Below are 15,944 nucleotides of genomic sequence, written 5' to 3'. Positions count from 1 at the left end.
CTTCGCCTTTTCTAAGCCACAAGATTTTGTGCACTATCTCAAAACACTGTCTTGTAGGCTTCCCACAACACCACTGCAGATCCCACTGACCCAACATTTTCTTGAAAGTATAAGTCAGTATCCACCAGTAATCCTCTCGCCACTTTATGGTCTTCCAAATCCTAGGCACACAGCTTCCACCCCAGGCGTCCCCCTGGCCTCCATCCCAGGCACACCATAAAAGGGGAGTGGTCCGACAGCCCCCTTGCCAGGTATTCAGCCAGATGTATTTTGCCTACCTGTCCAGCCATGGCAAAGATATAGTCTAGGCAGGAGAAAACCCTATGAGCCCCGGAGAAATATGAGTACTTTCTTTCCGATGGATGCATTTGTCTCTAAAAGTCTGTCAGCCCCAAGGCTGCAGCAAACCCGTATAGTGGGGTAGCCTGGCCAGGGGTCAGCCCATCCCCGGATCCATCCATCCCTGTTTCCATCACATCATTAAAATCCCCTCCCAGTATGTGAAGTGAGGAAGAGGGCCCCAGTAGGATCCTTTCTACCTTCTCTAAAAGGGGGCCCTGGAGTCTCGTGGGGGGGGGCATATGCACTCACGAACAGAACCTCTATCCTTCCCAGAGCCCCTCCACCCCTACAAAGCGACCATCCAGGTCCTCCCAGTGCTGAGTGACATGACAGGGGGGGCTGACGGATCAAAATCGCTACCCCCCTGGAACCAGACGTGTACCCTGCGTGTGCAAGCACTACATACGGACCCCTACTTAGAAATGTACACTTCGTACCTCTGAGATGGGTTTCCTGGAGGAGCACTGTGTCTGGCTTCTGTCTTTTGTTATATTGGGAGACTAGTCCTCTCTTAACCTTGTCTCCCAGATCAATTACATTCCAGGGGAGGATAGTGAAACTTTGTTCATTCTCAGACGACATCACCCTGGCTTCACTCATGGGGGCCATTTTAAGCAGTGAATCTCAGTGACAAAGCTCCTTGACCGTTTGGACCTCCAGGAGCTTAAATGAGGGGATAGGGGAACAGTCTCTCCCATCGTATAGTGCTCAACTATTTGTGCCTGTGTCTGTGGGTTAGCCGTGCAACGTACCAATAACAATGAACATAACCTTCTTTTAATCGAAACCCCTCCCACCCTCCTCCCTACCTCCCTGTGGCCCCTGTGAGTGTACTTCTCCTTATCCCTACCCCACAAGAGTCAAGAGGTCTGTAGCCCCACCTCACCCTACCCTCCCAACAATACAGACTTGTAAAACTTGTTGACAACCCTCTTAATTTTAAGGGAACCTAGTCCTTCTATGGGGTGGGGGCAAAGTGGAACGATTTTGGTCCGAAACCAAATCATCTTGGCATAGCCTCTAAGAAGGGCCAGTGCACCGCGCCAAAGGCCTTCTCTGCATCCAGGGCTAGGAACAGTTGAGGCTCTGGGTGGTCCATAGTAGTGGCCAGCCACACTTGCGCCCGTCTCAGGTTATGTCTTGTAGATTGTCCCAGCATAAAGCCAGTCTGGTCCATGTGAAGTAGTGGAGAGATAACACCCATCATTCAGGTTGCCAACACAGTGGCCAAGACCTTCACCTCCACATTTAACAGGGATATCGGTCTGTATGATGCACACCTACATTTGGGTTTCCCTTCTTTATACATCACTGCTATCTCAGCCCTCCTTAAGTCTGAGGAAAGGACTCCTTGCTCATGGGCCTCCAGAAACATATTTAATAGATGACGAGCCAATACGTCTCGGAAGCTTTTAAGGATCTCTGCCGGAAACCCATTTGGGCCTGGAACTTTGCCTGATCTAAGCCTCGTCAGGGCTGCAGAGATTTCCTCCAGGGTAAGGTCTCCCTCTATTCCTTCCCGTCCCTCCACGTCTAAGAGAGGAATATCTAACCTGTCCAGGTATTCAGTGATGCGATCTGCGCTTTCTAATGATCTTGCCTTGTAGAAGTCTCTGTAATAGCAAGCAAATGTCTCTGCGATATCTTTGTCGGCGGAGACTCTGTTCCCATCTTGGAACTCTACCTCCTGAATCCATCTAGCCTCTCTTTCCTTTCTCCCAATCCAGGCAAGAAGTTTCCCAGCTTTGTCCCCAGTCTCGTACAACCTGTATTGGACCGCCTGGAGGAGATTCCTGGACTCTTTTTCTGCTGTCTCCCGATACTCAACTTTCGCCAACTCTAGTTGCCGAAGAAGCAAGGGTGTAGGCGTCCGCACCACCTCTCCTTCCATTTCTAAGAGCTTACCTTCCATATCACTCAGTTGTTTATTGTCCCTTCGCCTTTTCTAAGCCACAAGATTTTGTGCACTTTCTCAAAACACTGTTTTGTAGGCTTCCTACAACACCACTGCAGATCCCACTGACCCAACATTTTCTTGAAAGTATAAGTCAGTATCCACCAGTCATCCTCTTGCCACTTTATGGTCTTCCAAATCCTAGGCACACAGCCTCCACCCCCAGGCGTCACCCTGGCCTCCCTCCCAGGCACACCATAAAAGGGGAGTGGTCCGACAGCCCCCCTCCCAGGCACACCATCAAAGGGGAGTGGTCCGACAGCCCCCTTGCCAGATATTCAGCCAGATGTATTTTGCCTACCTCTCCAGCCAGGGCAAAGATATAGTCTAGGGAGGAGAAAACCCTATGAGCCCCAGAGAAATATGAGCACTTTCTTTCCGTTGGATGCATTTGTCTCTAAAAGTCTGTCAGCCCCAAGGCTGCAGCAAACCTGTATAGTGGGGTAGCCTGGCCAGGGGTCAGCCCATCCCCGGATCCATCCATCCCTGTTTCCATCACATCATTAAAATCACCTCCCAGTATGTGAAGTGAGGAAGAGGGCCACAGTAGGATCCTTGCTACCTTCTCTAAAAGGGGGCCCTGGAGTCTCGGGGGGGGGGCATATGCACTCACCAACAGAACCTCTATCCTTCCCCAGAGCCCCTCCACCCCTACAAAGCGACCATCCAGGTCCTCCCAGTGATGAGTGACATGACAGGGGGGGCTGATGGATCAAAATCGCTACCCCCCTGGAACCAGACGTGTACCCCGCGTGTGCAAGCACTACATAAGGACCCCTACTTAGAAATGTACACTTCGTACCTCTGAGATGGGTTTCCTGGAGGAGCACTGTGTCTGGCTTCTGGCTTTTGATATATTGGGAGACTAGTCCTCTCTTGACATTGTCTCCCAGATCAATTACATTCCAGGGGAGGATAGTGAAGCCTTGTTTATTCTCAGAGGACATCACCCTGGCTTCACTCATGGGGGCCATTTTAAGCAGTGAATCTCATTGACAAAGCTCCTTGACCGTTTGGACCTCCAGGAGCTTAAATGAGGGGATAGGGGAACAGTCTCTCCCATCGTATAGTGCTCAACTATTTGTGCCTGTGTCTGTGGGTTAGCCGTGCAACTTACCAATAACAATGAACAGAACCTTCTTTTAATCGAAACCCCTCCCAACCCCCTCCCTACCTCCCTGTGGCCCCTGTGAGTGTACTTCTCCATATCCCTACCCCACAAGAGTCAAGAGGTCTGTAGCCCCACCTCACCCTACCCTCCCAACAATACAGACTTGTAAAACGTGTTCACAACCCCCTTAATTTTAAGGGAAACTAGTCCTTCTACGGGGTGGGGGCGAAGCAGAACGATTTTGGTCGAAACCAAATTATCTTGGCGTAGCCTCTAAGAAGGGACACTGTACTGCGTCAAAGGCCTTCTCTGAATCCAGGGCTAGGAACAGGTGAGGCTCTGGGTGGTCCATAGTAGTGACCAGCCACACTTGCGCCCGTCTCAGGTTATGTCTTCTGGATCGTCCCAGCATCAAGCCAGTCTGGTCCATGCGAACTACTGGAGAGATAACACCCATCATTCGGGTTGCCAACACAGTGGCCAAGACCTTCACCTCCAAATTTAACAGGGATATCGGTCTGTTTGATGCACACCTACATTTGGGTTTCCCTTCTTTATATATCACTGCTATCTCAGCCCTCCTTAAGTCTGAGGAAAGGACTCCTTGCTCATGGGCCTCCAGAAACATATTTAATAGATGAGGAGCCAATACATCTCAGAAGCTTTTAAAGATCTCTGCCGGAAACCCATTTGGGCCTGGAACTTTTCCTGATCTAAGTCTCGTCAGGGCTGCCGAGATTTCCTCTAGGGTAATGTCTCCCTCTATTCCTTCCCGTCCCTCCACGTCTAGGACAGGAATATCTATCCTGTCCAGGTATTCAGTGATGCGGTCTGCGCTTTCTAATGATCTTGCCTTGTAGAAGTCTCTGTAATAGCAAGCGAATGTCTCTGCGATATCTTTGTCGGCGGAGACTCTGTTCCAATCTTGGAACTCTACCTCTTGAATCCACCTAGCCTCTCTTTCCTTCCTCCCAATCCAGGCAAGAAGTTTCCCAGCTTTGTCCCCAGTCTCGTACAACCTATATTGGACTGCCTGGAGGCGATTCCTGGCCTCTTTTTCTGCTGTCTCACGATACTCAACTTTCGCCAACTCTAGTTGCCGAAGAAGCAAGGGTGAAGGCGTCCACACCACCTCTCCTTCCATTTATAAGAGCTTACCTTCCATATCACTCAGTTGTTTATTGTCCCTTCGCTGTTTCTAAGCCACAAAATTTTGTGCACTTTCTCAAAACACTGTTTTGTAGGCTTCCTACAACACCACTGCAGATCCCACTGACCCAACATTTTCTTGAAAGTATAAGTCAGTATCCACCCGTAATCCTCTCGCCACTTTATGGTCTTGCAAATCCCAGGCACACAGCCTCCACCCCATGCGTCCCCTTGGCCTCCCTCCCAGGCACATCATCAAAGGGGAGTGGTCTGACAGCCCCCTTGCCAGGTATTCAGCCCGATGTATTTTGCCTACCTCTCCAGCCAGGGCAAAGATATAGTCTAGGCAGGAGAAAACCCTATGAGCCCCGGAGAAATATGAATACTTTCTTTCCGTTGGATGCATTTGTCTCTAAAAGTCTGTCAGCCCCAAGGCTGCAGCAAACCCGTATGGTGGGGTAGCCTGGCCAGGGGTCCGCCCACCCCCGGATCCATCCATCCCTGTTTCCACCACATCATTAACATCCCCTCCCAGTATGTGAAGTGAGGAAGAGGACCCCAGTAGGATCCTTGCTGCCTTCTCTAAAAGGGGGCCCTGGACTCTCGGGGGCATATGCAATCACCAACAGAACCTCTCTCCATCCCCAGAGCCCCTCCACCCCTACAAAGCGACCATCCAAGTCCTCCCAGTGATGAGTGACATGACGGGGGGCTGACGGATCAAAATTCTACCCCCCCGGAACCAGACGTGTACCCCGCATGTGCAAGCACTACATAAGGACCCCAACTTAGAAATGGACACTTCATACCTCTGAGATGGGTTTCCTGGAGGAGCACTATGTCTGGCTTTTGTCTTTTGATATATTGGGAGACTAGTCCTCTCTCAACCTTGTCTCCCAGACCAATTACATTCCAGGGGAGGATAGTAAAGCCTTGTTCATTCTCAGAGGACATCACCCTGGCCTCACTCATGGGGGCCATTTTAAGCAGTGAATCTCAGTGACAAAGCTCCTTGACCGTTTGGACCTCCAGGAGCTTAAATGAGGGGGTAGGGGAACAGTCTCTCCCATCGTATAGTGCTCAACTATTTGTGCCTGTGTCTGTGGGTTAGCCGTGCAACTTACCAATAACAATGAACAGAACCTTCTTTTAATCGAAACCTCTCCCAACCCCCTCCCTACCTCCCTGTGGCCCGTGTGAGTGTACATCTCCATATCCCTACCCCACAAGAGTCAAGAGGTCTGTAGCCCCCCTCACCCTACCCTCCCAACAATACAGACTTGTAAAACTTGTTCCCAACCCCCTTCATTTTAAGGGAACCTAGTCCTTTTACGGGGTGGGGGCGAAGCGGAACCGTTCCTCCACTTCTCCTTGGCCTCCAATCGTGCAGCTGCCCCTCCAGACTTCTAGTTCTCCGGGCCTCTCTCTCCGCCTCCATAGTGTCAATAGCCTCCAGTAGCGGGTGGGGAGACTCCCCCCCAGGTCGAGTCGACCTCTAGGCGTCAGTGAGTCCACAGCTTCATTTACGCTATGCGTTCGAGTTCCTGCACTACGATTCCCCTCTGAGTCAGTAGTGTCCGCTCCTCTTTCTGCTCATCTGGGGAGCCGCCATGGCGTGTCCCTACCAATTCTATGTCTCTGCCTGCCTCTGCGTATTGGGAGGGACCAGTCTTTAGGTCTTGCACCTTCCTTCTCTCGGGTGCCTTCTCAGTCTCTCCACTCCCCCCTTTGGTGAGCTGGGGATGCTCCTCGATCCATCCCCAGGCCTGAAAAAAATAATGTCTTTCCTTGAAACAGGCCTTTAGCTTGGCGGGGAAGAGGAGCATATACTGGAGCTCGAGACCGCGAAGCCTGGCCTTAACCGACGTTGTCTTTGAACTTCTCTAGTGTAGTCCGGAAAAACCAGGATCTTGGAAATTTCATACCTGACCTCCCCATTTTGCCAACTTCCATTAGGATCATATCTCGGTCTTGATAATTGAGAAAACGGGCTATCACAGGCCTAGGGGGTGCACCAGGTGGAGACCTCCCCCCAGCGCCCTGTGGGCACATTCTATTACAAAGCAGGCAGAGAACTTTTCAGGTGGGAGGACTCTCCTGAGCCACTGCTCCAAAAAGCACTTTCAGTCCCCTCGAGTCCCTCTGCACAGCCCACAAAGCAGAGATTATTACGTTGCACTCAGTTTTCAGCATCTTCCAGCCACCTCATTACGTCCTTATTGATGACTTTGATCTCTGACACCTCTTTCTGTAGGTCCCTGCCTGTGTCCTCCATTTCAGATATGCGTGACTCCACCGCTGTGACTCGCTCTGCCACCTTACGGAGATCCTGCCTGGGCAGGGAGACCTCCGAGTGCACTCCGCCCATCCGCTCCTCAAGAGCTCCCCTGGATGCTTGTATCGCCGAGAGAAGTGCATTGTTGTCCGGGACTGGTACGGAATCCGTCACCGGCGTTGGGGGGGGTTTGTGTATCTATCCATTTTGCTCTGTCGAAGCGATTTAGGCTCCTTATCTCGTGCCATTGGGAGATGTCACTAAGGTGGTCATTACAACCCTGGCGGTCGGTGTTAAAGCCGCAGTAAGACCGCCAACAGGCCGGCGGTAAAAAAATAGCAATTATGACCGTGGCGGAAACCACCAAAATAGACAGCCACTTTAACACTCCGACTGCCACGGCAGTACAAACTAACAGCGCGGCGGTCACCGCTGACAGGCGGGAGACAATGTACCGCCCACACTATTATGACAGGGCAATCCGCCACGTTTTCCAGGGCGGATTCACTGCGGATAAAAACACAGCGGAAACAGGAATCCCGAAGGGAAAACGCTCACCTCTACACACCCCACGAGGACTGAGGACGCCATGGATCCGGAACTCCAAATTCTCCCTGCAATAGTCTACCTGCTCCTCTACCAGGAGCACGAACGCCGGCGGCGAAGACCACAGTGAGTACAGCACCTACGACACAGGGGAGGGGGGAGGGAAAAGAGAGTGACACACACACGCAACACGCAACACCCCCACCCTCACCCACTACAACACACACTAATGCAAATCAAGACATCACAGTTACACCCCTCAAGCCCCCCGGAAGAATGCAAAGACAATAGAAAATGAGTGTAACCATTGTAATATAATAAAAGAAAGTAGGCAGAAATAAATATATACACCATGTACAAAAGATATACCAAGCATAGTAGTCCAGGTAGTGCTCTAAGAAAGTCCGTGGAACACTGGGACCACATGGTATGGGCGAGGCCCACACAAGATCCCCGGCCATGACGGAGAGAACACTGCAGGGGCATCAGAGAGCAACTAAACAGGCACCTCAGGGGGAGGGAAAGGGGGGGCACCTCAGCTGCTTGAGTGAACAAAAACCAAATCCACGAGGCGGCCAAATGCCCACTGTTCAATCCTGGGGAGTGCAAAGCCACAGTCTCTCAAGTCTCTACAGTGGGTGGGTTACCCACTGTTCAGTCATGGGGAGTGCAAAGCCACAATTTCACAAGTCTCTATAGTGGGTGGGTTGCCCACTGCCATATCCTGGGGAGTGCAAAGCCACAGTCTCTCAAGTCTCTACAGTGGGTGGGTTGCCCACTGCCATATCCTGGGGAGTGCAAAGCCACAGTCTCTCTAGTCTCTACAGTGGGTGGGTTGCCCACTGCCATATCCTGGGGAGTGCAAAGCCACAGTCTCTCAAGTGGATAACAGTCTCCACTGGTTCTGGAGGGGGTGCCCAGAGTGCTTCATCCTGCTAAGGACAGAGGTAGTGGATGACAGTCTCCACTGGTTCTGGAGGGGGCATGGTGCCCAGAGTGCTTCATCCTGCTAAGGACAGAGGTAGTGGATGACAGTCTCCACTGGTTCTGGAGGGGGCATGGTGCCCAGAGTGCATCATTCACCCTGTGACGGACTCAGTTGCGTCAGTGCCCTTGCCGCTCATGGGCCAGCGGTGCTTGAGATGGCGGTGCCCTGTTCAGCGGTGCTTGAGACGGCGGTGCCCTGTTCAGCTTGAGACATCGGTGCCCTGTTCAGCGGTGCTTGAGACGGCGGTGCCCTGTTCAGCGCTGCTTGAGACGGTGGTGCCCTATTCAGCGGTGCTTGAGAGGGCGGTGCCCTGTTCAGCGGTGCTTGAGATGGGGGTGCCCTGTTCAGCGGTGCTTGAGATGGCGGTGCCCTGTTCAGCTGTGCTTGAGACGGCGGTGCCCTGTTCAACAGTGCTTGAGATGGCGGTGCCCTGTTCAGCTGTAGTTGAGATGGCGGTGCCCTGTTCAGAGGTGCTTGAGATGGCGGTCTCCAGTGCAGGGACTCAGTTGCTGGTGGTCCTTCATGGCCCAGCGGGCATTTTTGTTGCGGGCCTTCATGGCAACGGTGTACAGCGCCAGCGCAGTTACCTCACATCCCATTGTCCCACTTTACAGGCAGCCGCCATTTCAGGGGCCCACATGAATTCATTTTCAACTGCGTCACACATACATAGGCCTAGCCTCAACACACATACAGGCCACCTTTTGTGTATGAATGGTGTTCTGGGTAAACTGTGGGTACGTACCTCTGAGTTTTTTTACTCTGTGCTCGCTGTTGTCCTTCATAGGCACCGTCCGCTGGGACATGTGAGGAGATGGCGGCATCCTCCGGTGTACCGACCGTTGATGGACCTGTCGACAATGGAGGAGCGACATGTGATTATCACATACAGGCTTGACCGTGCCCCTACCAGGAACTGTGTACCCAGTTGGAGCCAGACCTGATGTCAGCAATCTGCCATCCCACAGGAATCCCCCCTCAAGTGCAGGTGCTGTCAGTGCTTCATTTCCTTGCAAGTGGGTAATTTCAAACAACAGAGGCCATAGCATCAGGGATGTCCCAGCCTATGTTTTCCAACGTATTGTCGAGAGTGTTGTCTGCCCTTCTGAAACACGTGGAGCTACATCGTTTTTCCTCAGGTGGAGGATTTGCCTACAGTGAAAGGTGATTTCTATGCCCTGGGACACATCCCCAAGATCATAGGTACCATTGATGGGACACATGTGGCTTTGGTCCCCCCCCACACAGGAGTGAACAGGTGTACAGAAACCGGAAGAGTTATCATTCGATGAATGTACAGATGGTATGTTTGGCAGACCAGTACATCTCCCATGTGAATGCCATGTTCCCTGGCTCAGTGCATGACGCCTACATCCTGCGGAATAGCAGCATCCCTTATGTGATGGGTCAACTCCAGAGGCACCGTGTGTGGCTATTAGGTGAGCACCTGGAAGCTAGTCAGTGGGAATGGTTGTCTGGGTCTGGGGATATCCCTCCAGGTTAGTGTGTGTCTAACAGTTGTCCCTCGCCATTTGCAGGTGACTCTGGTTACCCCAACCTGTCATGGCTACTGACCCCAGTGAGGAGTCCCAGGACAAGGACAGAGGAACGCTACAATGAGGCCCATGGGCGAACTAGGAGTGTGATCGAGTGGACCTTCGGCCTCCTGAATGCCAGGTTCCGGTGCCTCCATATGACAGGTAGATCCCTATTCTACTCACCCAAGAAGGTGTGCCAGATCATCGTGGCCTGCTGTTTGCTTCACAACTTGGCTTTGCGACGACAGGTGCCTTTTCTGCAGGAGGATGGTCCAGATGGCGGTGTTGTTGGATCCTGTGGACAGTGAAGACGAGGAAGCAGAGGAAGAAGACATGGACAACAGGGACTCAGTGATCCAGCAATATTTCCAGTGAGACACAGGTAAGAGTAATGACCTGCCTACTACATGTACTTTAACACTACTACCTCTCTACTGTCTTGTCGTTTTCACCCAGTGTATGGTCACTGAGTTGTCACTTTCCCTTACGATTTCATAGATGTGGGCCCCACTGTGTGACATCTGCTTAGATTCCTCATGGACTAGAGCTGTGTGACATAGGTATGTTGACATTACAATTGAAAGAGCATTTTGTCACTGTAATTGCTAATACACTATTTCAAAATCACAGACAAACTCCAGATTGTTTTGTGCTTTAAGTGTGTTTATTTAGGTTCTCAATATTGGAGGTGGTAGTGAAATGGTGAGGGGTGATGGCAGAGGAATGTCCATGGCAGAGTCCAGTCTATTAGTCTTACAGGTGCATTGCCCATATGGGCATAGGAAGTGGAGCTGGGGCAGTTTAAGTATGGACAGGTTGACAAAGTGGGACAGTAGGATGACAATCAGTGTGGTCTCATTTCTTGGCTGGTGTCTTGGCATCGTGCTCTGTCTTATTCCTGGATCTCAGGGACTGTTTGCGGGGTGGTTCTCCCTCTGCAGTGGGTGGGGTGCTGGTGTGGTGGTCCTGTGGCGGGGCGTCCTGTCCACTAGCGCCGGCGGAGGTGGTGGGCAGTTCATCGTCCATGCTAGTGTCAGGGGCCCCTTGTAGTGCCACAGTGTCCCTCCTGGTGTTGACAAGTTCCTTCAGCACCCCTACGATGGTGCCCAGGGTGGAGGTGATGGTTCTGAGTTCCTCCCTGAAGCCCATATACTGTTCCTCCTGCAGGCGCTGGGTCTCCTGAAACTTGGCCAGTACCGTTGCCATTGTCTCCTGGGAGTGGTGGTAGGCTCCCATGATGGAGCAGAGGGCCTCATGGAGAGTGGGTTCCCTTGGCCTGTCCTCCCCCTGTCGCACAGCAGCCCTCCCAGTTCCCCTGCGTTCCTGGGCCTCCGTCCCCTGGACCGTGTGCCCACTACCACTGCCCCCCAGGTCCCTGTTGTTACTGGCATCCCTGTAGTGGTGGACACACAGCTGATTGACGTGTCCAGGGGACGGAGGTATGGGCCAGCTGGGTGGGTGCTGTGCTGGTGTTTCCAGAGGGGGGAAGCTCTGTGGTGGCCTGTGACTGGGTGAGAGCAACCAACTGTCCAGAGGTCCCCGATGGACCGGGCTGGTCATCTTGATCCAGTTGGACAGAGGTGCTGTCATCACTGTGGGCCTCTTCTATTGGTGGTGTGGACATGTGTGGACCCTCCTGTCTGGTGACGTTGGGTAGGGGTCCTGCAGGGGTATAAAAGGATGGTTATTACATCTGTGTGTGTCATGGTGTGCAATGGGTGGGTGACTGTGTACCCTAGTGCTTGCATTCCTGTGTGGGACCTTGTGTGATGATGGGTTAGGGGGTTGTATGGGTATGTGCAGGGGGCATGCTTTAGTGATGGGTGCCCATGCTTTGTTGTTGCATGCAGGGCTTGGTGTTGGGATTTGTGGTTTGTGATGTTGGGACATATGTGAGGAGTTTGAGAGCTGGGGTGAGGGTGAGGGTGGGGGTATGTGCTGGCATGCAGGTAGGGTGGGGGATGTAATAGTTAAGATTTGTCTTACCAGTGTCCATTTCTCCACCTACTCCTACAAGGCCCTCAGGATGCAGAATCTCCAAGACCTGCTCCTCCCATGTTGTTAGTTGTGGGTGAGGAGGTGGGGGTCCGCCGCCAGTCCGCTGAACCGCCAGGTGGTGTCTTGAGACCACGGAACGCACCTTCCCCCGTAGGTCTTTCCACCTCTTCCTGATGTCCTCCTGATTTCTTGGGTGCTGTCCCACTGCATTGACCCTGTCCACTATTCTTCGCCATAGCTCCATCTCCCTTGCGATTGAGGTGTGCTGCACCTGTGCTCCGAATAGCTGTGGCTCTACCTGGACGATTTCCTCCACCATGACCCTGCGCTCCTCCTCCGAGAACCTGGGGTGTCTTTGCCGTGCTGTGGGGTGGTGTAGGTGATGTGTGGGGTGGAGTGTGTGGTGATAAGTGTGCTGATATGTAGTGGTGTGTTGTGTGAGGTGCGTGGAGGTTCTGTGGGTGATGGTGTTGCGTGCCTGTGGATGCCTTTGTTCTTGCTGGTGCTGTCTCTCTCTGGCCTTTCTGAATTTTGGGTCGTAGGGGTTTGTGGGTGATGTGGGTGTGTGTTTTATATTGTAATGGGTGTGTGGGAGTGGTGTGTGTATGTGTATCAGGTGTGTGTATTTGGAATTGTCCAATGTTGCTGTGTTTTGTATGTGTGTGTGTATTTTGAGCACGGCGGTGTGTACCGTCAATGGAATACCGCGGTTGAAAGACCGCCGCGTGGATTCGTGGGTCGTGATAGTGTGGGCGTATTTCTGTTGACGTGACGGTGTTGGTTTTGTTTTGTTTTCACCAGTTTATCACTGACCTTTGGATTGGCGGACTTGTGTGGATGTCTGGATTTTGGCGGATTCCGTGCTGTGGGTCATAATAGCTGTGGTGGAATTCCGCGTCCGCGGCGGTGTGTTGGCGGTCTTCTGCACGGCAGTAAGCAGCTTTTACCGCCAATGTTGTCATGAGGGCCTAAGTCTCTTTGGATCAACAGTTTCTCAGTGGCCCTACAACAAGCAGTGGGTCACCGCACCCACCTCAGGCCGAGGCCGACTAAGGGAGGGCCCCCCCAGAGGGGGTAAGCATTGTGCCAAACCGCTCAGTCTCGCCGTCGAGCCTCACCTCTCTGTGCTCCCACGTGTGAATGGCCGCTCTCCCAGCTCTTTCTTCACCTTCAACCGGCCTCAGGTCAGCATGTAATCTTCCTCTTCTCTCTGTGCCTCACAAACTGGTTGTGATGGACCCTTCTCACCAACTTCTTTCCAGTGAGCTCTCTGTCCACATGGAAATCAGGGGCGTCGATGCCCCAGTCTCCGCCAAGCACGCAGCCCAGGGAGGGGGCATGGGGAGTGCAACCCGTCCCCTCAGGCCCCAGCAGCGTTCCTTCCCGGGTCAGCCAGTCGCCCCGTCTCCAGCACCCCGGGGGCCTCCGAGGCGGGTCCCTCCATCCACGGGCCCTCATCTCTTCTTTTCCTCCTTGTGAGGTGCACTCACCTCTCAGCTCCTCCACTGCCCAGGCGCCCGCACCGTGCGGCAGGATTCAGGGGAAGCCACCCGAGGGAGCCACGTCTCGCCGCCTCCTCTCTGCGCACTCTCTGTGAGCAGCCGAGCGGCCCAACCCACCAGGCGATCCCGGGGGACCCGCAAGCCCAGGGCTGGCCCCAGCCGCTCCGCAGGCTCGAGGCTCCCCGCCCTCGTCTGCTTCCCTCACGGCGGGGATGCCTCCTCCTCTGGGCCCACCGCGTCTTCTCAGCTGTCGCGGAGGAGCGCACCAGTGGCTCTGCAACACTCTGGCCAGGAACCCCCAATTGGAAGAGGAGAAGGAGGGAGGGGAGACTCCCCCTCTCCGGATCAGTATGTCCCGGAGGGGTAAAGTATGTTACTTAGGATATTTTTGGCAGAGGCCGTTAGGGAACATCTGTCCTCGGTGCCATCTTGGCTCCGCCCCCTTTACAGCTTGTTTTGACAGGTAAGCTGTCACCAGTGTCAATATCAAGGACACACCAATTGGTGAGTCCAGGCGTCAGTGAGAACAGGCCAGCAAACTGCCCCTAAACTTGTCTGCAGTCTTTCCACTGCTGGGCTGTCAACTAGGGATAGAGTACCAGTCCCTCCACTGACCCATTTTGTGCATTTGTGGAAAGGAGGTCTGGCAGAGGTTCACTCTCCTCCTCCTTCCATAAGAATGTTCATGTCTGTACTGACCTCTCGGGGTTTTATCCTGTTGACATGCAGGATCCTTTGAGGATTCCTGGGGGTACCAAGGTTCAGCAGGTAGGAGACCTCACCCATCTTCTCCACAATTGGATAGGGCCCAGTCCATTTGGCCTGAAGTGCCATAGGAACCAAAGGCTCCAAAACCAACACCAGCTGACCTGGGAGATACTCAGGCATGGTAGCCTTCTTGTCATGCCAGAGCTTCATGAGCTCTTGGCTGGCCTCTAGGTTTCTGCTTGTCTTCTTCATGTACTCAGCCATGCATGACTGCAGAACCAGCACGAGATTTCTCCTAAGACTCTCTCACCAAGCACAATGGGCCTCTTACAGATGCTCAAACAGTAACTCAAAGGGGCTGAATCCAACCCCTTTTTGTGGCACATCTCTGTATGCAAACAGCAGGCATGGGAGGATAACGTCCCATCTCCTCCTGAGTTTATCAGACAAACCCATGATCATGCCCTTCAGAGTCTTGTTAAATCTTTTCACCAGACCATTGGTCTGGAGATGATAGGGGATGGTGAACTTATATTTAACACCAGACACATCCTACATTGCTTTCAGATAGGCTAACATAAAATTTGTGCCCCTATCTGAGACCACCTCCTCTGGGAATCCCACTCTGGTGAACACATCAAGTAGGGCCCTAGCCACTGTGGGAGCAGTGACTGTCCTGAGGGATATTGCCTCAGGGTACCTGGTGGCATGGTCCACAACCACCAAAAGGTACCTGTTGGCTGAAGTAGTTGGTGGATCTAGGGGACCAAGAATGCCAATCTCCACCCTCTCAAAGGGAGTCCCAACCACTGGCAGTGGTATCTAGGGAGCCTTTGGCTCGCTCCTTGCCTTGTCACTGGCCTGGCAGGTGACACAGGAGCTGCAAAACTCCTTGCATTTCTCTGACATATGGACCAATAGAAATGGTTGACCTGTTCCAGGTCCTGTTCTGCCCCCAATGTCCAGCTAAGGGAATATCATGGTTTAATGTCAGGAGGAACTCTCTATAGTTCTGGGGGACCACCACTCTCCTGGTTGCCCCTTGTTTGGTGGCCCTTGCCTCTATGTGGAGAACTCCATCCTCCCAATAAACATTATGGGTCCCTCTGGTATCCCCTTGTTCTTGCCTGGCAGCAGTCTGCCTCAGGCTTTCAAGAGTGGGATACTTTCTTTGTACCTGGCACAATTCTTCTCTGGTGGGCCCACCTGCCCCTTGCAGTTCTGTCACGTCAGGCAGAGCTTGCAGAAGAAGGGGCCCTCCCTCAGAGGTCAGATCCTCCCCCTCAGGTTTGGATTCCTCCTGACTCTCTCTACTTGGTGGTGCTGACAAGCCAGGCACAGTGCCCTTTCTCTTTTTCTTGGAGGCTTTGCCCATTGTTCCAGGGCCCAAGTGTCTAGCAGTTCCCTGTTGTGCTGCCTGTGACCTGGTGACAGCACACACTCATTCAGGGAGGTCCAGAATCTGTGCATGGACCCTTCTTTCCACCATTCAGATGCTTCCAGATCATTTCCCAGCAGCCATTCTACTGAGAGGGCAGGAGCTATTGCTACCTTCTTAGGGCCAGTCACACCTCTCTATTCCAGGCTCACCATGGCCATGGGATGGAGTTTGGTTCTGCTATCTGCATATGTTACTTGGTGGAAGACACCATGTAAGACATGCTCTGGAGAAACTAGCTTCTCTGTGACCATTGTCACACTGGCTCTTGTATGTCTCAGGGCTTCAAACTCAATCCCATTGATCTTAGGCCTCTGCCTATACCTTTCCATGCTGGGAGGTAAGGTGGCCATAGCTACAATGTCCACCCCACCCACGGACACTAAGGTGACCAC

At 52.8% G+C, this 15,944-nt stretch overlaps 1 protein-coding gene across 1 annotated transcript in view; it reads right to left on the bottom strand.

Annotated features, from left to right (window-relative positions):
- The window catches only part of LOC138301916 (vasoactive intestinal polypeptide receptor 1-like), a 1,190,266-nt gene that overhangs the window by 946,538 nt on the left and 227,784 nt on the right, over nt 1-15,944 (bottom strand). The gene's annotated exons all lie outside the window — the stretch shown is intronic.

This window comes from Pleurodeles waltl, chromosome 6 (genome assembly GCF_031143425.1).
Source record: "Pleurodeles waltl isolate 20211129_DDA chromosome 6, aPleWal1.hap1.20221129, whole genome shotgun sequence".
Taxonomy (NCBI): Eukaryota; Metazoa; Chordata; class Amphibia; order Caudata; family Salamandridae; genus Pleurodeles; species Pleurodeles waltl.
The sequence above is the reverse complement of the archived record's forward strand: the minus strand, read 5'-3'. Positions and strand labels throughout refer to the sequence as shown.